This window comes from Procambarus clarkii, chromosome 13 (genome assembly GCF_040958095.1).
Source record: "Procambarus clarkii isolate CNS0578487 chromosome 13, FALCON_Pclarkii_2.0, whole genome shotgun sequence".
NCBI lineage: Eukaryota > Metazoa > Arthropoda > Malacostraca > Decapoda > Cambaridae > Procambarus > Procambarus clarkii.
This window is the reverse complement of record NC_091162.1, coordinates 41,707,204-41,731,310: the sequence shown is the minus strand read 5'-3', so window position 1 is coordinate 41,731,310 and position 24,107 is coordinate 41,707,204.

The following is a 24,107-nucleotide window of genomic DNA, read 5'->3' as shown; positions in this document are numbered from 1 at the left end:
TTCATATTTTCTCACGATATGTGATTTGGCCTTCATATCTCAGAATTTCGCAAATTTTGCATTTCTAAGCAAGTTTTCTTTCCTTTTGTTTTGTACTAAAAATCATCGTATTTAGCAATATTTTGACCTTTATCATCCTCTTTTCCTTTATGTGATTTAAACAAAATATCATCAAATTAGGCAATATTTTGCCTTTTTTCTACGTTTTTGTGAATTTTCAGTTTATTGCTATTAATTCATTAAATATACGATAAAAATGATGCAAACACATAATTGATTAGAAATTAACCCTAAACACTTCATTTTCAATCAACTAGTTGTTTCTTGTTAAAATACTGAGTAAGATATTGGAAAGGGGAGAAGTTCTGTTTTTATTGCATATATCGACGTTTCAGCCGGATTAGAGCAGTTTTACGTGTACATCTTCCATCGGTAATATAAACGAAAAATCAGGAACATTTTAGTTATTTCTAATGAAAACACATTGATTTTTATCATTTGTATGTGAAACAACATTGTTATATGTCTTTTTCTTTGATCTAAAAACTACGAAACCTCGCTCTATGATTTGAAGTTAAAATCCTCAAATATGGTTATATAGTGACTTTTTTCACGTTATTCATGTAGTGTGATTTTACGTATTTATATTCGTTTTTACCAATATTTCGATACTACTTCATATTTTCTCACGATATGTGATTTGGCCTTCATATCTCAGAATTTCGCAAATTTTGCATTTCTAAGCAAGTTTTCTTGCATTTTGTTTTGTACTAAAAATCATCGTATTTAGCAATATTTTGACCTTTATCATCCTCTTTTCCTTTATGTGATTTAAACAAAATATGATCGAATTAGGCCGTTTTTCCACGTTTTTGTGAATTTTCAGTTTATTGTTATTAATTCATTAAATATACGTTAAAAATTACGCAAACACATAATTGATCAGAAAAAACCTTAATACTTCATTTTCAATCATCTATTTGTTTCTCGTTAAAATACTGAGTAAGATATTGAAAACGGGAGAAGTTCTGTTTTTATTGCAAATATCGACTTTTCAGCCGGATTAGACCGGTTTTACTTGTACATCTTCCATCGGTAATATAAACCGAAAATCAGGAACATTTTAGTTAATTTTAATGAAAACACTGATTTTTATCATTTGTATTGGAAGCAACATCTTTATACGTCTTTTCTTGGGTCTAAAAAATACGAAACGTCGCTCTATGATTCGAAGTTAAAATCCTCAAATTTGGTATAATAATGACTTTCACGTTTTTCATTAGTTTGATATTACGTAAATATATTCATTTTTACCAATATTTCGATACTATTTCATGTAGTATCACGATACGTGACTTGGCCTTAAAATCACAGATTTTCGCATAAAATTGCATTTTAAGCAAGTTTTTCTTGCATTTTGTTTCGTACTAAAAATCATCGAATTCAGCAATATTTTGACGTTTATCATCACCTTTTCATTTATGTGATATAAACAAAATATCATCGAATTAGGCAATATTTTGTTGTTTTTCCACGTTTTTGTGAATTTTCAGTTTATTGCTATTAATTAATTAAATATACGATAAAAATGATGCAAACACATAATTGATTAGAAATTAACCTTAAACACTTCATTTTCAATCAACTATTTGATTGACCCATCGACGCTCTCAGTATTTGGCATATTTTCGGTATAAGAATTCGTAATTTCAAGCTGCGAATACGTGCAGAGAGCCAAAAATTGGGCTCTAAAGTATGGCTCAAGCGTCGAATTTGGGATGTTTGGGATATTTTGAAAACTGAAGGGAGGGTTTGGGCAAAATGTGATACATCGCCGTTTTCAGTAATTGGCATATTTTTGGTATAAAAATTCGTAATTTCAACCTGCGAATACGTGCAGAAAGCCAGAATTTGGCACCAAAATATTGCTCAAGAGTCAAATTTGGGATGTTTGGGATATTTTGAAAACTGCAGGGGGGGGGGGGGGTTTCGGCAAAATGTGATACATAGTTAATCTCAGTAATTGGCATATTTTCGGTATAAAAAGTCGTAATTTCATACTGCGAACATGTGCAAAAAGCCAGAATTTGGCTCCAAAATATTGCTCAAGCGTCGAATTTGGAGAGTTTTGGATATTTTGAAAACTGCAGGGTGAATTTGGTCAAAATGCGACCCATCACTGCTTTCAGTAATTAGCATATTTTCGGCATAAAAAGTCGTACTTTCAAACGGCGACTACGTGCAGAGAGCCAAAATTTGACTCCTTAATATGGCTGAAGCGTCGAGTTTGGGACGTTTGAAATATTTTGAAAACTGCTGGGGGGGGGGGCAAAATGTGACCCATCGCGGCTCTCAGAAATTTGCATATTTTCTGTATAGAAAGTCGTAATTTCAAACGGCGAGTACGTGCAGAGAGCCAGAATTTGACTCCAAAATATTGCTCAAGGGTCTAATTTAGGATGTTTGGGATATTTTGAAAACTGCAGGGGGGATTGGGCAAAATGTGACCCATAGCCAATCTCAGCAATTGGCATATTTTCGGTATAAAAAGTCGTAATTTCAAACGGCGATTACATTAGAGAGCCAGAATTTGCCTCAAAAATATGGATCAAGCGTCGAATTTGGGATGTGTGGGATATTTTAAAAATTGTTGGGTGGGTTTGGGCAAATTGTGATCAATCGACGCTTTCAGTAATTGGCATATTTCCTGTATAAAAAGTCGACATTTCAATCTGCGAATACGTGCAGAGAGCCAGAATTTGGCTCCAAAATATGGCTCAAGGGTCGAAATTGGGATGTTTGGGATATCTTGAAAACTGCAGGGGGGTTTGGGCAAAATGTGACCCATCGTCGCTCTCAGTAATTGGCATATTTTCGGAATAAAAAGTTGTAATTTCAAACTGCGAATACGGGAAGAGAGCCAGAATTTGGCTCCAAAATATTGCTCAAGCGTCGAATTTTGGATATTTGGTATATTTTAAAAACTGCAGGGAGAGTTTGGACAAAATATGATCTATCGCCGCTTTAAGTAATTGGCATATTTTCGGAATAAAAAGTTGTAATTTCAAACTGCGAATACGTGAAGAGAGCCAGAATTTGGCTCAAAAATATTGCTCAAGCGTCGAATTTTGGATATTTGGTATATTTTGAAAACTGCAGGGAGAGTTTGGGCAAAATATGATCCATCGCCGCTTTAAGTAATTGGCATATTTTCGGTATAAAAAGTCGTAATTTCAAACTGCGAATACATACAGAAAGCTAGAATTAGGCTCCAAAATATGGCTCAAGGGTCGAAATTGGGTTGTTTGGGATATCTTGAAAACTGCAGGGGGGTTTGGTCAAAATGTGACCCATCGCTGCTCTCAGTAATTGGCATTTTTTCGGTACAAAAATCGTAATTTCAAACAGCGATTACGTGCAGAGAGCCAGAATTTGCCTCCAAAATTGGGCGTAAGTGCCTAATTTGGGTTGTTTGGGATATTTTATAATCTGCAGGGAGAGTTTGGGTAAAATGTGATCCATCGCCGTTTTCAGTAATTGGCATATTTTCTGTGTAAAAAGTCGTAATTTCAAACTGCGAATACGTGCAAAGAGCGAGAATTTGGCTCCAAAATATAGCTCAAGCGTCGATTTTGAGATGTTGGTGATATTTTCAAAACTGCATGGGGGTTTGGGAAAAATGTGACCCATCGCTGCTCCCGGTAATTGGCATATATTCGGTTTAAAAGTTTGTAATTTCAAATTGCGAATACGTGCAGAGAGCGAGAATTTGGCTCCAAAATATGGATCAAGCGTCGAAATTGGGATGTTTGGGAAATTTTGAAAACTGCAGGGAGGGTTTGGGTAAAATGTGAACCATCGCCGAACCAAAGCTACTCCACAGTCACATCAGAAGGAAAACAACAGTGAAAGAACAGGTATTGAAACTTCGAACAGGCGAGGACAGGTATACAGAGAATGACAGAGAGGTGTGTGAAGAACTCAACAAGAGGTTCCAGGAGGTCTTCACAATAGAACAAGGTAAGGTCACTGTGCTAAGAGAAAAGGAGGTAAACCAGGCGGCCTTGGAAGAGTTCAAAATTACGAGAGAGGAGGTCAAGAGACACCTGCTGGATCTGGATGTTAGAAAGGCTGTTGGTCCAGATGGGATCTCAACTTGGATACTGAAAGAGTGTGCAGAGGCACTTTGCTTGCCACTCTCCATAGTGTATAGTAAGTCACTGGAGACGGGAGTCCTACCAGAAATATGGAAGACGGCGAATGTGGTCCCAATATACAAAAAGGGCGACAGGCAAGAGGCACTGAACTACAGGCCAGTGTCCTTGACTTGTATACCATGCAAGGTGATGGAGAAGATCGTGAGAAAAAACGTGGTAATACATCTGGAGAGAAGGGACTTCGTGACAAATCGCCAACATGGGTTCAGGGTTGGTAAATCTTGCCTTACAGGCTTGATAGAATTCTTCGATCAGGTGACAAAGATTAAGCAAGAAAGAGAGGGCTGGGCGGACTGCATTTTCTTGGATTGTCGGAAAGCCTTTCACACAGTACCGCATAAGAGGCTGGTACATAAGCTGGAGAGACAGGCAGGTGTAGCTGGTAAGGTGCTCCTGTGGATAAGGGAGTATCTATGCAATAGGAAGCAGAGAGTTACGGTGAGGGGTGAGACCTCCGATTAGCGTAAAGTCACCAGTGGAGTCCCACAGGGCTCTGTACTCGGTCCTATCTTGTTTCTGATATATGTAAATGATCTCCCGGAGGGTATCGATTCATTTCTCTCAATGTTTGTGGACGATGCTAAAATTATGAGAAGGATTAAAACAGAAGAGGACTGTTTGAGGCTTCAAGAAGACCTAGACAAGCTGAAGGAATGGTCGAACAAATGGTTGTTAGAGTTTAACCCAACCAAATGTAATGTAATGAAGATAGGTGTAGGGAGCAGGAGGCCAGATACAAGGTATCATCTGGGAGAGGAAATTCTTCAGGAGTCAGAGAAGGAAAAAGACTTGGGGGTTGATATCACGCCAGACCTGTCTCCTGCAGCACATATCAAGTGGATAACATCAGCGGCATATGCCAGGCTGGCCAACATACGAACGGCATTCAGAAACTTGTGTAAAGAATCATTCAGAACTTTGTATACCACATATGTCAGGCCAATCCTGGAGTATGCAGCCCCAGCATGGAGTCCATATCTAGTCAAGGATAAGACTAAACTGGAAAAGGTTCAAAGGTTTGCCACCAGACTAGTTCATGTTTTCTCACGAAGTGATTTGGCCTTCAAATCTCAGAATTTTGCAAATTTTGCATTTTTAAGCAAGTTTTCTTGCATTTTGTTTTGTACTAAAAATCATCGAATTTAGCAATATTTTGACCTTTATTATCCCCCTTTTCCTTTATGTGATTTAAGCAAAATATCATCAAATTAGGCAATATTTTGCCGTTTTTCCACGTTTTTGTGAATTATCAGTTTATTGTTCATTAAATATACGAAAAAAAATTATGCAAACATATAATTGATCAGAAAATAAGCTTAAATACTTCATTTTCAATCATCTATTTGTTTCTCGTTAAAATACTGAGTAAGATATTTAAAAGGAGAGAAGTTCTGTTTTTATTCCATATATCGACATTTCAGCCGGATTAGAACGGTTTGACGTGTACATCTTCCATCGGTAATATAAACCGAAAATCAGGAACATTTTAGTTAAGTTTATTGAAAACACATTGATTTTTATCATTTGTATTGGAAGCAACATCTTTATACGTCTTTTCTAGGGTCTAAAAAATACGAAAAGTCGCTTTATGATTCGAAGTTAAAATCCTCAAATTTGGCATAATAAGGACTTTTTCACGTTTTTCATGTACTTTGGTATTACGTAAATATATTCATTTTTACCAATATTTCGATACTATTTCATGTAGTATCACGATATGTGATTTGGCCTTCAAATCTCAGATTTTCGCAAATTATTGCATCCTAAGCAAGTTTTCTTGCATTTTGTTTCGTACTAAAAATCATCGAATTCAGCAATATTTTGACGTTTATCATCCCCTTTTCCTTTATGTGATATAAACAAAATATCATCGAATTAGGCAATATTTTGCTTTTTTTCCACGTTTTTGTGAATTTTCAGTTTATTGCTATTAATTCATTAAATATACGATAAAAATGATGCAAACACATAATTGAATAGAAATTAACCTTAAACACTTCGTTTTCAATCAACTATTTTTTTCTCGTTAAAATACTGAGTAAGATATTGGAAAGGGGAGAAGTTCTGTTTTTATTGCATATATCGACGTTTCAGCCGGATTAGAGCGGTTTTACGAGTACATCTTCCGTCGGTAATATAAACGGAAAATCAGGAACATTTCAGTTAATTCTAATGAAAACACATTGGTTTTTATCATTTGTATGTGAAACAACATTGTCATATGTCTTTTTCTTTGATCTAAAAAATACGAAACCTCGCTCTATGATTTGAAGTTAAAATCCTCAAATATGGTAATATAGTGACTTTTTTCACCTTATTCATGTAGTGTGATTTTACTTATTTATATTCGTTATTACCAATATTTCGATACTACTTCATATTTTCTCACGATATGTGATTTGGCCTGATGGGTTGATGGTTGCCTGATGGTTGCTTCAGTGATGGGTCGCATTTTGACCAAATTGACCCTGCAGTTTTCAAAATATCCAAAACTCTCCAAATTCGACGCTTGAGCAATATTTTGGAGCCAAATTCTGGCTCTTTGCACATGTTCGCAGTATGAAATTACGACTTTTTATACCGAAAATATGCCAATTACTGAGATTAACTATGTATCACATTTTGCCGAAACCCCCCCCCCCCTGCAGTTTTCAAAATATCCCAAACATCCCAAGATTGACTCTTGAGCAATATTTTGGTGCCAAATTCTGGCTTTCTGCACGTATTCGCAGTTTGAAATTACGAATTTTTATACAAAAAATATGCCAATTACTGAAAACGGCGATGTATCACATTTTGCCCAAACTCTCCCTTCAGTTTTCAAAATATCCCAAACATCCCATATTCGAAGCTTGAGCCATACTTTAGAGCCCAATTTTTGGCTCTCTGCACGTATTCGTAGTTTGAAATTACGAATTCTTATACCGAAAATATGCCAAATACTGAGAGCGTCGATGGGTCAATCAAATAGTTGATTGAAAATGAAGTGTTTAAGGTTAAATTCTAATCAAATATGTGTTTGCATCATTTTTATCGTATATTTATATAATTAATAGCAATAAACTGAAAATTCACAAAAACGTGGAAAAACAACAAAATATTGCCTAATTCGATGATATTTTGTTTATATCACATAAATGAAAAGGTGATGATAAACGTCAAAATATTGCTGAATTCGATGATTTTTAGTCCGAAACAAAATGCAAGAAAACTTGCTTAAAATGCAATATTATGCGAAAATCTGTGATTTGAAGGCCAAGTCACGTATCGTGATACTACATGAAATAGTATCGAAATATTGGTAAAAATGAATATATTTACGTAATATCAAACTACATGAAAAACGTGAAAGTCATTATTATACCAAATTTGAGGATTTTAACTTCGAATCATAGAGCGACGTTTCGTATTTTTTAGACCCTAGAAAAGACGTATAAAGATGTTGCTTCCAATACAAATGATAAAAATCAATGTGTTTTCATTAAAATTAACTAAAATGTTCCTGATTTTCGGTTTATATTACCGATAGAAGATGTACACGTAAAACCGGTCTAATCCGGCTGAAGAGTCGATATTTGCAATAAAAACAGAACTTCTCCCCTTTTCAATATCTTACTCAGTATTTTAACGAGAAACAAATAGATGATTGAAAATGAAGTATTAACGTTTTTTCTGATCAATTATGTGTTGCATAATTTTTAACGTGTATTTAATGAATTAATAACAATAAACTGAAAATTCACAAAAACGTGGAAAAACGGCCTAATTCGATGATATTTTGTTTAAATCACATAAAGGAAAAGAGGATGATAAAGGTCAAAATATTGCTAAATTCGATGATTTTTAGTACAAAACAAAATGCAAGAAAACTTGCTTAGAAATGCAAAAGTTGCGAAATTCTGAGATATGAAGGCCAAATCGCATATCGTGAGAAAACATAAAGTAGTATCGAAATATTGGTAAAAACGAATATATTTTCGTAAAATCACACTACATGAATAACGTGAAAAAAGTCACTATATTACCATATTTGAGGATTTTAACTTCAAATCATAGAGCGAGGTTTTGTATTATTTAGATCCAAGAAAAGACAAGACAATGTTGTTTCAAATACAAATGATAAAAATCAATGTTTTTTCATTAGAATGAAGTATGAATTTAAATTATTAAAATCAAAGTGTTTTCATTAGAATTAAATAAAATGTTTTCCGTTTATATTACCGATGGAAGATGTACCCGTAAAACCGCTCTAATCCGGCTGAAACGTCGATATATGCAATAAAAACAGAACTTCTCCCCTTTCCAATATCTTCCTCATTATTTTACCGAGAAACAAACAGTTGATTGAAAATGAAGTGTTTAAGGTTAATTTCTAATCAATTATGTGTTTGCATCATTTTTATCGTATATATACTGAATTAATAGCAATAAACTGAAAATTCACAAAAACGTGGAAAAACAGCAAAATATTGCCTAATTCGATGATATTTTGTTGATATCACATAAATGAAAAGGGGATGATAAACGTCAAAATATTGCTGAATTCGATGATTTTTAGTACGAAACAAAATGCAAGAAAACTTGCTTAAAATGCAATATTATGCGAAAATCTGAGATTTGAAGGCCAAGTCACATATCGTGATACTACATGAAATAGTATCGAAATATTGGTAAAAATGAATATATTTACGTAATATCAAATTACACGAAAAATGTGAAAAATCATTATTATGCCAAATTTGAGGATTTTAACTTCGAATCATAAAGCGACGTTTCGTATTTTTTAGACCCTAGAAAAGACGTATAAAGATGTTGCTTCCAATACAAATGATAAAAATCAATGTGTTTTCAATAAACTTAACTAAAATGTTCCTGATTTTTGGTTTATATTACCGATGGAAGATGTGCACGTCAAACCGTTCTAATACGGCTGAAATGTCGATATATGCAATAAAAACAGAACTTCTCCCCTTTTAAATATCTTACACAGTATTTTAACGAGAAACAAATAGATGATTGAAAATGAAGTATTTAAGGTTATTTTCTGATAAATTATGTGTTTGCATAATTTTTCTCGAATATTTAATGAAATAATAAAAATAAACTGATAATTCACAAAAATGTGGAAAAACGGCAAAATATTGCCTAATTCGATGATATTTTGCTTAAATCCCATAAAGGAAAAGGGGATGATAAAGGTCAAAATATTGCTAAATTCGATGATTTTTAGTACAAAACAAAATGCAAGTAAACTTGCCTAAAAATGCAAAATTTGCGAAATTCTGAGATTTGAAGGCCAAATCACATATCGTGAGAAAACATGAAGTAGTATCAAAATATTGGTAAAACGAATATATATACGTAAAATCACACTACATGAATAACGTGAAAAAAGTCACTATATATGAGGATTTTAACTTCAAATCATACAGCGAGGTTTCATATTATTTAGATCCAAGAAAAGACACATGAAAATGTTGTTTCAAATACAAATGATAAAATCCGGCTGAAACGTCGATATATGCAATAAAACTGAACTTCTCCCCTTTCCAATATCTTACTCAGTATTTTAACGAGAAACAAATAGATGATTGAAAATGAAGTATTTAAGGTTATTTTCTGATCAAATTATGTGTTTGCATAATTTTTATCGTATATTTAATGAATTAATAGCAATAAACTGAAAATTCACAAAAACGTGGAAAAACAGCAAAATTTTGCCTAATTCGATGATATTTTGTTGATATCACATAAATGTAAAGGGGATGATAAACGTCAAAATATTGCTGAATTAGATGATTTTTAGTACGAAACAAAATGCAAGAAAACTTGCTTAAAATGCAATATTTTTCGAAAATCTGAGATTTGAAGGCCAAGTCACATATCGTGATACTACATGAAATAGTATCGAAATATTGGTAAAAATGAATATATTTACGTAATATCAAATTACACGAAAAATGTGAAAAATCATTATTATGCCAAATTTGAGGATTTTAACTTCGAATCATAAAGCGACGTTTCGTATTTTTTAGACCCTAGAAAAGACGTATAAAGATGTTGCTTCCAATACAAATGATAAAAATCAAGGTGTTTTCAATAAACTTAACTAAAATGTTCCTGATTTTTGGTTTATATTACCGATGGAAGATGTGCACGTCAAACCGTTCTAATCCGGCTGAAATGTCGATATATGCAATAAAAACAGAACTTCTCCCCTTTTAAATATCTTACACAGTATTTTAACGAGAAACAAATAGATGATTGAAAATGAAGTATTTAAGGTTATTTTCTGATAAATTATGTGTTTGCATAATTTTTCTCGTATATTTAATGAAATAATAACAATAAACTGATAATTCACAAAAACGTGGAAAAACGGCAAAATATTGCCTAATTCGATGATATTTTGCTTAAATCCCATAAAGGAAAAGGGGACGATAAAGGTCAAAATATTGCTAAATTCGATGATTTTTGTACAAAACAAAATGCAAGTAAACTTGCCTAAAAATGCAAAATTTGCGAAATTCTGAGATTTGAAGGCCAAATCACATATCGTGAGAAAACATGAAGTAGTATCAAAATATTGGTAAAACGAATATATATACGTAAAATCACACTACATGAATAACGTGAAAAAAGTCACTATATATATGAGGATTTTAACTTCAAATCATACAGCGAGGTTTCATATTATTTAGATCCAAGAAAAGACATATGAAAATGTTGTTTCAAATACAAATGATAAAATCCGGCTGAAACGTCGATATATGCAATAAAAACTGAACTTCTCCCCTTTCCAATATCTTACTCAGTATTTTAACGAGAAACAAATAGATGATTGAAAATGAAGTATTTAAGGTTATTTTCTGATCAAATTATGTGTTTGCATAATTTTTATCGTATATTTAATGAATTAATAGCAATAAACTGAAAATTCACAAAAACGTGAAAAAATAGCAAAATATTGCCTAATTCGATGATATTTTGTTTATATCACGTAAAGGAAAAGGGGATGATAAACGTCAAAATATTTCTGAACTCGATGATTATTAGTACGAAACAAAATGCAAGAAAACTTGCTTAAAATGCAATATTATGCGAAAATCTGAGATATGAAGGCCAAGTCACATATCGTGATACTACATGAAATAGTATCGAAATATTGGTAAAAATGAATATATATACGTAATATCAAACTACATGAAAAGCGTGAAAAAGTCATTATTATACCAATTTTGAGGATTTTAACTACGAATCATAGAGCGATGTTTCGTATTTTTTAGACCCTAGAAAAGACGTATAAGATGTTGCTTCCAATACAAATGATAAAAATCAATGTGTTTTCATTAAAATTAACTAAAATATTCCTGATTTTCGGTTTATATTACCGATGGAAGATGTACACGTCAAACCGTTCTAATTCGGCTGAAACGTCGGTATTTGCAATAAAAACGGAACTTCTCCCCTTTTAAATATCTTACTCAGTGTTTTAACGAGAAACAAATAGATGATTGAAAATGAAGTATTTAAGGTTATTTTCTGATGAATTATGTGTTTGCATAATTTTTAACGTATATATAATGAATTAATAACAATAAATTGAAAATTCACAAAAACGTGGAAAAACGGCCTAATTCGATTATATTTTGTTTAAATCACATAAAGGAAAAGGGGATGATAAAGGTCAAAATATTGCTAAATTCGGTGATTTTTAGTACAAAACAAAATGCAAGAAAACTTGCTTAAAAATGCAAAATTTGCTAAATTCTGAGATATGAAGGCCAAATCACATATCGTGAGAAAACATAAAGTAGTATCGAAATATTGGTAAAAACGAATATATTTACGTAAAATCACACCACATGAATAACGTGAAAAAAGTCACTATATTACCATATTTGAGGATTTTAACTTCAAATCATAGAGCGAGGTTTCGTATTATTTAGATCCAAGAAAAGACAAGACAATGTTGTTTCAAATACAAATGATAAAAATCAATGTTTTTTCATTAGAATGAAGTATGAATTTAAATGATTAAAATCAAAGTGTTTTCATCAGAATTAAATAAAATGTTTTCCGTTTATATTACCGATGGAAGATGTACCCGTGAAACCGCTCTAATCCGGCTGAAACGTCGATATATACAATAAAAACAGAACTTCTCCCCTTTCCAATATCTTCCTCAGTATTTTAACGAGAAACAAACAGTTGATTGAAAATGAAGTGTTTAAGGTTAATTTCTAATCAATTATATGTTTGCATCATTTTTATCGTATATTTAATGAATTAATAGCAATAAACTGAAAATTCACAAAAACGTGGAAAAAGAGCAAAATATTGCCTAATTCGATGATATTTTGTTTATATCACATAAAGGAAAAGGCGATGATAAACGTCAAAATATTGCTGAATTCGATGATTTTTAGTACGAAATAAAATGCAAGAAATTTTGCTTAAGAAGCAATATTATGCGAAAATCTGAGATTTGAAGGCCAAATCACAAATCGTGATACTACATGAAACAGTATCGAAATATTGGTAAAAATGAATATATTTACGTAATATCAAACTACATGAAAAACGTGAAAATGTCATTATTATGCCAAATTTTAAGGATTTTAACTTCGAATCATAGAGCGACGTTTCGTATTTTTTAGACCCTAGAAAAGACGTATAATTGAAAAGAAGTATTTAAGCTTATTTTCTGATCAATTATGTGTTTGCATAATTTTTCTCGTATATATAATGAAATAATAACAATAAACTGATAATTCACATTAACGTGGAAAAACGGCAAAATATTGCCTAATTCGATGATATTTTGTTTAAATCACAAAAAGGAAAAGGGGATGATAAAGGTCAAAATATTGCAAAATTCGATGATTTTTAGTACAAAACAAATTGCAAGAAAACTTGCTTAAAAATGCAAAATTTGCGAAATTCTGAGATTTGAAGCCCAAATCACATATCGTGAGAAAACATAAAGTAGTATCAAAATATTGGTAAAAACGAATATATTTACGTAAAATCACACTACATGAATAACGTGAAAAAAGTCACTATATTACCATATTTGAGGATTTTAACTTCAAATCATAGAGCGAGGTTTCGTATTATTTAGATGAAAGAAAAAGACATATGACAATGTTGTTTCAAATACAAGTGATAAAAATCAATGTGTTTTCATTAGAATTAACAAATATGTTCCTGATTTTCCGTTTATATTACCGATGGAAGATGTACACGTAAAACCGTTCTAATCCGGCTGAAACGTCGATATATGCAATAAAAACAGAACTTCTCCCCTTTTAAATATCTTACTCAGTATTTTAACGAGAAACAAATAGATGATTGAAAATGAAGTATTTAAGCTTATTTTCTGATCAATTATGTGTTTGCATAATTTTTCTCGTATATTTAATGAAATAATAGCAATAAACTGAAAATTCACAAAAACGTGAAAAAACGGCAAAATATTGCCTAATTCGATGATATTTTGTTTAAATCACATAAAGGAAAAGGGGATGATAATGGTCAAAATATTGCTAAATTCGATGATTTTTAGTACAAAACAAAATGCAAGTAAACTTGCTTAAAATGCAATATTATGCGAAAATCTGAGATTTGAAGGCCAATTCACATATCATGATACTACATGAAATAGTATCGAAATATTGGTAAAAATTAATATATTTACGTAATATCAAACTACATGAAAAACGTGAAAAAGTCATTATTATACCAAATTTGAGGATTTTAACTTCGAATCATAGAGCGACGTTTCGTATTTTTTAGACCCTAGAAAAGACGTATAAAGATGTTGCTTCCAATACAAATGATAAAAATCAATGTGTTTTCATTAAAATTAACTAAAATGTTTTTGATTTTCGGTTTATATTACCGATGGAAGATGTACACGTCAAACCGTTCTAATCCGGCTGAAACGTCGATATTTGCAATAAAAACAGAACTTCTCCCCTTTTCAATATCATACTCAGTATTTTAACGAGAAACAAATAGATGATTGAAAATGAAGTATTTAAGGTTATTTTCTGATCAATTATGTGTTTGCATAATTTTAACGTATATATAATGAATTAATAACAATAAACTGAAAATTCACAAAAACGTGGAAAAACGGCCTAATTCGATGATATTTTGTTTAAATCACATAAAGGAAAAGGGGATGATAAAGGTCAAAATATTGCTAAATTCGATGATTTTTAGAACATGCAAGAAAATGTATGCAAAAATGCAAAATGCAAGAAAACTTGCTTAAAAATGCAAAATTTGCGAAATTCTGAGATTTGAAGGCCAAATCACATATCGTGAAAAAACATAAAGTAGTATCAAAATATTGGTAAAAACGAATATATATACGTAAAATCACACTACATGAATAACGTGAAAAAAGTCACTATATTACCATATTTGAGGATTTTAACTTCAAATCATAGAGCGAGGTTTCGTATTTTTTAGATCAAAGAAAAAGACATATGACAATGTTGTTTCACATACAAATGATAAAAATCAATGTGTTTTCATTAGAAATAACTAAAATGTTCCTGATTTTCCGGTTATATTACCGATGGAAGATGTACACGTAAAACCGCTCTAATCCGGCTGAAACGTCGATATATGCAATAAAAACAGAAATTCTCCCTTTTCCAATATCTTACTCAGTATTTTAACGAGAAACAACTAGTTGATTGAAAATGAAGTGTTTAGGGTTATTTTCTAATCAATTATGTGCTTGCATCATTTTTATCGTATATTTAATGAATTAATAGCAATAAACTGAAAATTCACAAAAACGTAGAAAAAAGGCAAAATATTGCCTAATTCGATGATATTTTAGTAAAAAACAAAATGCAAGTAAACTTGCTTAAAAATGCAAAATTTGTGAAATTCTGAGATTTGAAGGCCAAATCACATATCGTGAGAAACATGAAGTAGTATCAAAATATTGGTAAAAACGTATATATATACATAAAATCACACTACATGAATAACGTGAAAAAAGTCACTATATTACCATATATGAGGATTTTAACTTCAAATCATAGAGCGAGGTTTCATATTATTTAGATCCAAGAAAAGACATGAAAATGTTGTTTCAAATACAAATGATAAAATCCGGCTAAAACGTCGATATATGCAATAAAAACAGAACTTCTCCCCTTTCCAATATCTTGCTCAGTATTTTAACGAAAAACAAAAAGTTGATTGAAAATGAAGTGTTTAAGGTTAATTTCTAATCAATTATGTGTTTGCATCTTTTTTATCGTATATTTAATGAATTAATAGCAATAAACTGAAAATTCACAAAAACGTGGAAAAACAGCAAAATATTGCCTAATTCGATGATATTTTGTTTATATCATGTAAAGGAAAAGGTGATGATAAACGTCAAAATATTGCTGAATTCGATGATTATTAGTACGAAACAAAATGCAAGAAAACTTGCTTAAAATGCAATATTATGCGAAAATCTAAGATTTGAAGGCCAAGTCACATATCGTGATACTACATGAAATAGTATGGAAATATTGGTAAAAATGAATATATTTACGTAATATCAAACTACATGAAAAACGTGAAAAAGTCATTATTATACCAAATTTGAGGATTTTAACTTCGAATCATAGAGCGACGTATCGTATTTTTTAGACCCTAGAAAAGACGTATAAAGATGTTGCTTCCAATACAAATGATAAAAATATATGAGTTTTCATTAAAATTAACTAAAATGTTCCTGATTTTCGGTTTATATTACCGATGAAAAATGTACACGACAAACCGTTCTAATCCGGCTGAAACGTCGATATTTGCAATAAAAACAGAACTTCTCCCCTTTTCAATATCTTACTCAGTATTTTAACGAGAAACAAATAGATGATTGAAAATGAAGTATTTAAGCTTATTTTCTGATCAATTATGTGTTTGCATAATTTTAACGTATATATAATGATTTAATAACAATAAACTGAAAATTCACAAAAACGTGGAAAAACGGCCTAATTCGTTGATATTTTGTTTAAAACACATAAAGGAAAAGGGGATGATAAGGGTCAAAATATTGCTAAATTCGATGATTTTTAGTACAAAACAAAATGCAAGAAAACTTGCTTATAAATGCAAAATTTGCGAAATTCTGAGATATGAAGGCCAAATAACATATCGTGAGAAAACATAAAGTAGTATCGAAATATTGGTAAAAACGAATATATTTACGTAAAATCACACTACATGAATAACGTGAAAAAGTCACTATATTACCATATTTGAGGATTTTAACTTCAAATCATAGAGCGAGGTTTCGTATTATTTAGATCCAAGAAAAGACAAGACAATGTTGTTTCAAATACAAATGATAAAAATCAATGTTTTTTCATTAGAATGAAGTATGAATTTAAATTATTAAAATCAAAGTGTTTTCATTAGAATTAAATAAAATGTTTTCCGTTTATATTACCGATGGAAGATGTACCCGTAAAACCGCTCTAGTCCGGCTGAAACGTCGATATATGCAATAAAAACAGAACTTCTCCCCTTTCCAATATCTATACTTTCCCCTTCTTCCAATATTTATAAATATTAAAAATATAAACTGATAATATAAACTGATAATTCACAAAAACGTGGAAAAACGGCAAAATATTGCTTAATTCGATGATATTTTGATTAAATCCCATAAAGGAAAAGGGGATGATAAAGGTCAAAATATTGCTAAATTCGATGATTTTTAGTACAAAACAAAATGCAAGTAAACTTGCCTAAAAATGCAAAATTTGCGAAATTCTGAGATTTGAAGGCCAAATCACATATCGTGAGAAAACATGAAGTAGTATCAAAATATTGGTAAAACGAATATATATACGTAAAATCACACTACATGAATAACGTGAAAAAAGTCACTATATTACCATATATGAGGCTTTTAACTTCAAATCATAGAGTGAGGTTTCATATTATTTAGATCCAAGAAAAGACATGAAAATGTTGTTTCAAATACAAATGATAAAATCCGGCTAAAACGTCGATATATGCAATAAAAACAGAACTTCTTCCCTTTCCAATATCTTACTCAGTATTTTAACGAGAAACAAATAGATGATTGAAAATGAAGTATTTAAGGTTATTTTCTGATCAAATTATGTGTTTGCATAATTTTTATCGTATATTTAATGAATTAATAGCAATAAACTGAAAATTCACAAAAACGTGAAAAAACAGCAAAATATTGCCTAATTCGATGATATTTTGTTTATATCACATAAAGGAAAATGGGATGATAAACGTCAAAATATTTCTGAACTCGATGATTATTAGTACGAAACAAAATGCAAGAAAACTTGCTTAAAATGCAATATTATGCGAAAATCTGAGATATGAAGGCCAAGTCACATATCGTGATACTACATGAAATAGTATCGAAATATTGGTAAAAATGAATATATTTACGTAATGTCAAACTACATGAAAAACGTGAAAAAGTCATTATTATACCAATTTTGAGGATTTTAACTACGAATCATAGAGCGATGTTTCGTATTTTTTAGACCCTACAAAAGACGTATAAGATGTTGCTTCCAATACAAATGATAAAAATCAATGTGTTTTCATTAAAATTAACTAAAATGTTCCTGATTTTCGGTTTATATTACCGATGGAAGATGTACACGTCAAACCGTTCTAATTCGGCTGAAACGTCGGTATTTGCAATAAAAACGGAACTTCTCCCCTTTTCAATATCTTACTCAGTGTTTTAACGAGAAACAAATAGATGATTGAAAATGAAGTATTTAAGGTTATTTTCTGATGAATTATGTGTTTGCATAATTTTTAACGTATATATAATGAATTAATAACAATAAACTGAAAATTCACAAAATCGTGGAAAAACGGCCTAATTCGATTATATTTTGTTTAAATCACATAAAGGAAAAGGGGATGATAAAGGTCAAAATATTGCTAAATTCGGTGATTTTTAGTACAAAACAAAATGCAAGAAAACTTGCTTAAAAATGCAAAATTTGCGAAATTCTGAGATTTGAAGGCCAAATCACACATCGTGAGAAAACATAAAGTAGTATCAAAATATTGGTAAAAACGTATATATATACATAAAATCACACTACATGAATAACGTGAAAAAAGTTACTATATTACCATATATGAGGCTTTTAACTTCAAATCATAGAGCGAGGTTTCATATTATTTAGATCCAAGAAAAGACATGAAAATGTTGTTTCAAATACAAATGATAAAATCCGGCTAAAACGTCGATATATGCAATAAAAACAGAACTTCTTCCCTTTCCAATATCTTACTCAGTATTTTAACGAGAAACAAATAGTTGATTGAAAATGAAGTGTTTAAGGTTAATTTCTAATCAATTATGTGTTTGCATCATTTTTATCGTATATTTAATGAATTAATAGCAATAAACTGAAAATTCACAAAAACGTGGAAAAACGGCCTAATTCGATGATATTTTGTTTAAATCACATAAAGGAAAAGGGGATGATAAAGGTCAAAATATTGCTAAATTCTATGATTTTTAGTACAAAACAAAATGCAAGAAAACTTGCTTAAAAATGCAAAATTTGCTAAATTCTGAGATATGAAGGCCAAATCACATATCGTGAGAAAACATAAAGTAGTATCGAAATATTGGTAAAAACGAATATATTTACGTAAAATCACACTACATGAATAACGTGAAAAAAGTCACTATATTACCATATTTGAGGATTTTAACTTCAAATCATAGAGCGCGGTTTCGTATTATTTAGATCCAAGAAAAGACAAGACAATGTTGTTTCAAATACAAATGATAAAAATCAATGTTTTTTCATTAGAATGAAGTATGAATTTAAATGATTAAAATCAAAGTGTTTTCATTAGAATTAAATAAAATGTTTTCCGTTTATATTACCGATGGAAGATGTACCCGTGAAACCGCTCTAATCCGGCTGAAACAACGACTTCTCCCCTTTCCAATATCTTCCTCAGTATTTTAACGAGAAACAAACAGTTGATTGAAAATGAAGTGTTTAAGGTTAATTTCTAATCAATTATATGTTTGCATCATTTTTATCGTATATTTAATGAATTAATAGCAATAAACTGAAAATTCACAAAAACGTGGAAAAATTGCAAAATATTGCCTAATTCGATGATATTTTGTTTATATCACATAAAGGAAAAGGCGATGATAAACGTCAAAATATTGCTGAATTCGATGATTTTTAGTACGAAATAAAATGCAAGAAATTTTGCTTAAGAAGCAATATTATGCGAAAATCTGAGATTTGAAGGCCAAATCACAAATCGTGATACTACATGAAATAGTATCGAAATATTGGTAAAAATGAATATATTTACGTAATATCAAACTACATGAAAAACGTGAAAAAGTCATTATTATGCCAAATTTTAAGGATTTTAACTTCGAATCATAGAGCGACGTTTCGTATTTTTTAGACCCTAGAAAAGACGTATAATTGAAAAGAAGTATTTAAGCTTATTTTCTGATCAATTATGTGTTTGCATAATTTTTCTCGTATATTTAATGAAATAATAACAATAAACTGATAATTCACAAAAACGTGGAAAAACGGCAAAATATTGCCTAATTCGATGATATTTTGTTTAAATCACAAAAAGGAAAAGGGGATGATAAAGGTCAAAATACTGCTAAATTCGATGATTTTTAGTACAAAACAAATTGCAAGAAAACTTGCTTAAAAATGTAAAATTTGCGAAATTCTGAGATTTGAAGGCCAAAACACATATCGTGAGAAAACATAAAGTAGTATCAAAATATTGGTAAAAACGAATATATATACGTAAAATCACACTACATGAATAACGTGAAAAAAGTCACTATATTACCATATTTGAGGATTTTAACTTCAAATCATAGAGCGAGGTTTCGTATTATTTAAATCAAAGAAGAAGACATATGACAATGTTGTTTCAAATACAAGTGATAAAAATCAATGTGTTTTCATTAGAATTAACTAAAATGTTCCTGATTTTCCGTTTATATTACCGATGGAAGATGTACACGTAAAACCGTTCTAATCCGGCTGAAACGTCGATATATGCAGTAAAAACAGAACTTCTCCCCTTTTAAATATCTTAGTATTTTAACGAGAAACAAATAGATGATTGAAAATGAAGTATTTTAGCTTATTTTCTGATCAATTATGTGTTTGCATAATTTTTCTCGTATATTTAATGAATTAATAGCAATAAACTGAAAATTCACAAAAACGTGAAAAAACTTCAAAATATTGCCTAATTCGATGATATTTTGTTTAAATCACATAAAGGAAAAGGGGATGATAAAGGTCAAAATATTGCTAAATTCGATGATTTTTAGTACAAAACAAAATGCAAGTAAACTTGCTTAAAAATGCAAAATTTGCGAAATTCTGAGATTTGAAGACCAAATCACATATCGTGAGAAAACATGAAGTAGTATCAAAATATTGGTAAAAACGTATATATATATATATATAATCACACTACATGTATAACGTGAAAAAAGTCACTATATTACCATATATGAGGAGTTTAACTTCAAATCATAGAGCGAGGTTTCATATTATTTAGAACAAGAAAAGACATATGAAAATGTTGTTTCAAATACAAATGATAAAATCCGGCTGAAACGTCGATATATGCAATAAAAACAGAACTTCTCACCTTTCCAATATCTTACTCAGAATTTAAAGAAAAACAAATTGTTGATTGAAAATGAAGTGTTTAAGGTTATTTTCCTAATCAATTATGTGTTTGCATTATTTTTATCGTATATTTAATGAATTAATAGCAATACTCTGAAAATTCACAAAAAACGTGGAAAAACAGGAAAATATTGCCGATTTCGATGATATTTTGTTTATATCATATAAAGGAAAAGGGGATGATAAACGTCAAAATATTGCTGAATTCGATGATTATTAGTACGAAACAAAATGCAAGAAAACTTGCTTAAAATGCAATATTATGCGAAAATCTGAGATTTGAAGGCCAAGTCACATATCGTGATACTACATGAAATAGTATCGAAATATTGGTAAAAATGAATATATTTACGTAATATCAAACTACATGAAAAACGTGAAAAATCATTATTATGCCAAATTTGAGGATTTTAACTTCGAATCATAAAGCGACGTTTCGTATTTTTTGACCCTAGAAAAGACGTATAAAGATGTTGCTTCCAATACAAATGATAAAAATCAATGTGTTTTCAATAAACTCAAATAAAATGTTCCTGATTTTCGGTTTATATTACTGATGGAAGATGTACACGTAAAACCGCTCTAATCCGGCTGAAACGTCGATATATGCAATAAAAACAGAACTTCTCCCCTTTCCGATATCTTACTCAGTATTTTAACGAGAAACAAACAGTTGATTGAAAATGAAGTGTTTAAGGTTAATTTCTAATCAATTATGTGTTTGCATCATTTTTATCGTATATATATTGAATTAATAGCAATAAACTGAAAATTCACAAAAACATGGGAAAACAGCAAAATATTGCCTAATTCGATGATATTTTGTTTAAATCAAATAAAGGAAAAGGGGATGATAAACGTCAAAATATTGCTGAATTCGATGATTTTTAGTACGAAACAAAATGCAAGAAATTTTGCTTAAGATGCAATATTATGCGAAAATCTGAGATTTGAAGGCCAAATCACATATCGTGAGAAAACATGAAGTAGTATCAAAGTATTGGTAAAAACGAATATATATACATAATATCACACTACATGAATAACGTGAAAAAAGTCACTATATTACCATATATGAGGATTTTAACTTCAAATCATAGAGCGAGGTTTCATATTATTTAGATCCAAGAAAAGACATGAAAATGTTGTTTCAAATACAAATGATGAAATCCGGCTGAAACGTCGATATATGCAATAAAAACAGAACTTTTCCCCTTTCCAATATCTTACTCTGTATTTTAACGAGAAACAAATAGTTGATTGTAAATGAAGTGTTTAAGGTTAATTTCTAATCAATTATGTGTTTGCATCATTTTTATCGTATATTTAATGAATTAATAGCAATAAACTGAAAATTCACAAAAACGTGGAAAAACAGCAAAATATTGCCAAACTCGATGATATTTTGTTTATATCACATAAAGCAAAAGGGTATGATAAACGTCAAAATATTGCTGAATTCGATGATTTTTAGTACGAAACAAAATGCAAGAAAACTTGCTTAAAATGCAATATTATGCGAAAATCTGAGATTTGAATGTCAAGTGACATATCGTGATACTACATGAAATAGTATCGAAATATTGGTAAGAATGAATATATATACGTAATATCAAACTACATGAAAAACATGAAAAATCATTATTATGCCAAATTTGAGGATTTTAACTTTGAATCATAGAGCGACGTTTCGTATTTTTTAGACCCTAGAAAAGACGTATAAAGATGTTGCTTCCAATACAAATGATAAAAATCAATGTGTTTTCAATAAACTTAACTAAAATGTTCCTGATTTTCGGTTTATATTACTGATGGAAGATGTACACGTAAAACCGCTCTAATCCGGCTGAAACGTCGATATATGCAATAAAAACAGAACTTCTCACCTTTCCAATATCTTACTCAGAATTTAAAGAAAAACAAATTGTTGATTGAAAATGAAGTGTTTAAGGTTATTTTCCTAATCAATTATGTGTTTGCATTATTTTTATCGTATATTTAATGAATTAATAGCAATACTCTGAAAATTCACAAAAAACGTGGAAAAACAGGAAAATATTGCCGATTTCGATGATATTTTGTTTATATCATATAAAGGAAAAGGGGATGATAAACGTCAAAATATTGCTGAATTCGATGATTATTAGTACGAAACAAAATGCAAGAAAACTTGCTTAAAATGCAATATTATGCGAAAATCTGAGATTTGAAGGCCAAGTCACATATCGTGATACTACATGAAATAGTATCGAAATATTGGTAAAAATGAATATATTTACGTAATATCAAACTACATGAAAAACGTGAAAAATCATTATTATGCCAAATTTGAGGATTTTAACTTCGAATCATAAAGCGACGTTTCGTATTTTTTGACCCTAGAAAAGACGTATAAAGATGTTGCTTCCAATACAAATGATAAAAATCAATGTGTTTTCAATAAACTCAAATAAAATGTTCCTGATTTTCGGTTTATATTACTGATGGAAGATGTACACGTAAAACCGCTCTAATCCGGCTGAAACGTCGATATATGCAATAAAAACAGAACTTCTCCCCTTTCCGATATCTTACTCAGTATTTTAACGAGAAACAAACAGTTGATTGAAAATGAAGTGTTTAAGGTTAATTTCTAATCAATTATGTGTTTGCATCATTTTTATCGTATATATATTGAATTAATAGCAATAAACTGAAAATTCACAAAAACATGGGAAAACAGCAAAATATTGCCTAATTCGATGATATTTTGTTTAAATCAAATAAAGGAAAAGGGGATGATAAACGTCAAAATATTGCTGAATTCGATGATTTTTAGTACGAAACAAAATGCAAGAAATTTTGCTTAAGATGCAATATTATGCGAAAATCTGAGATTTGAAGGCCAAATCACATATCGTGAGAAAACATGAAGTAGTATCAAAGTATTGGTAAAAACGAATATATATACATAATATCACACTACATGAATAACGTGAAAAAAGTCACTATATTACCATATATGAGGATTTTAACTTCAAATCATAGAGCGAGGTTTCATATTATTTAGATCCAAGAAAAGACATGAAAATGTTGTTTCAAATACAAATGATGAAATCCGGCTGAAACGTCGATATATGCAATAAAA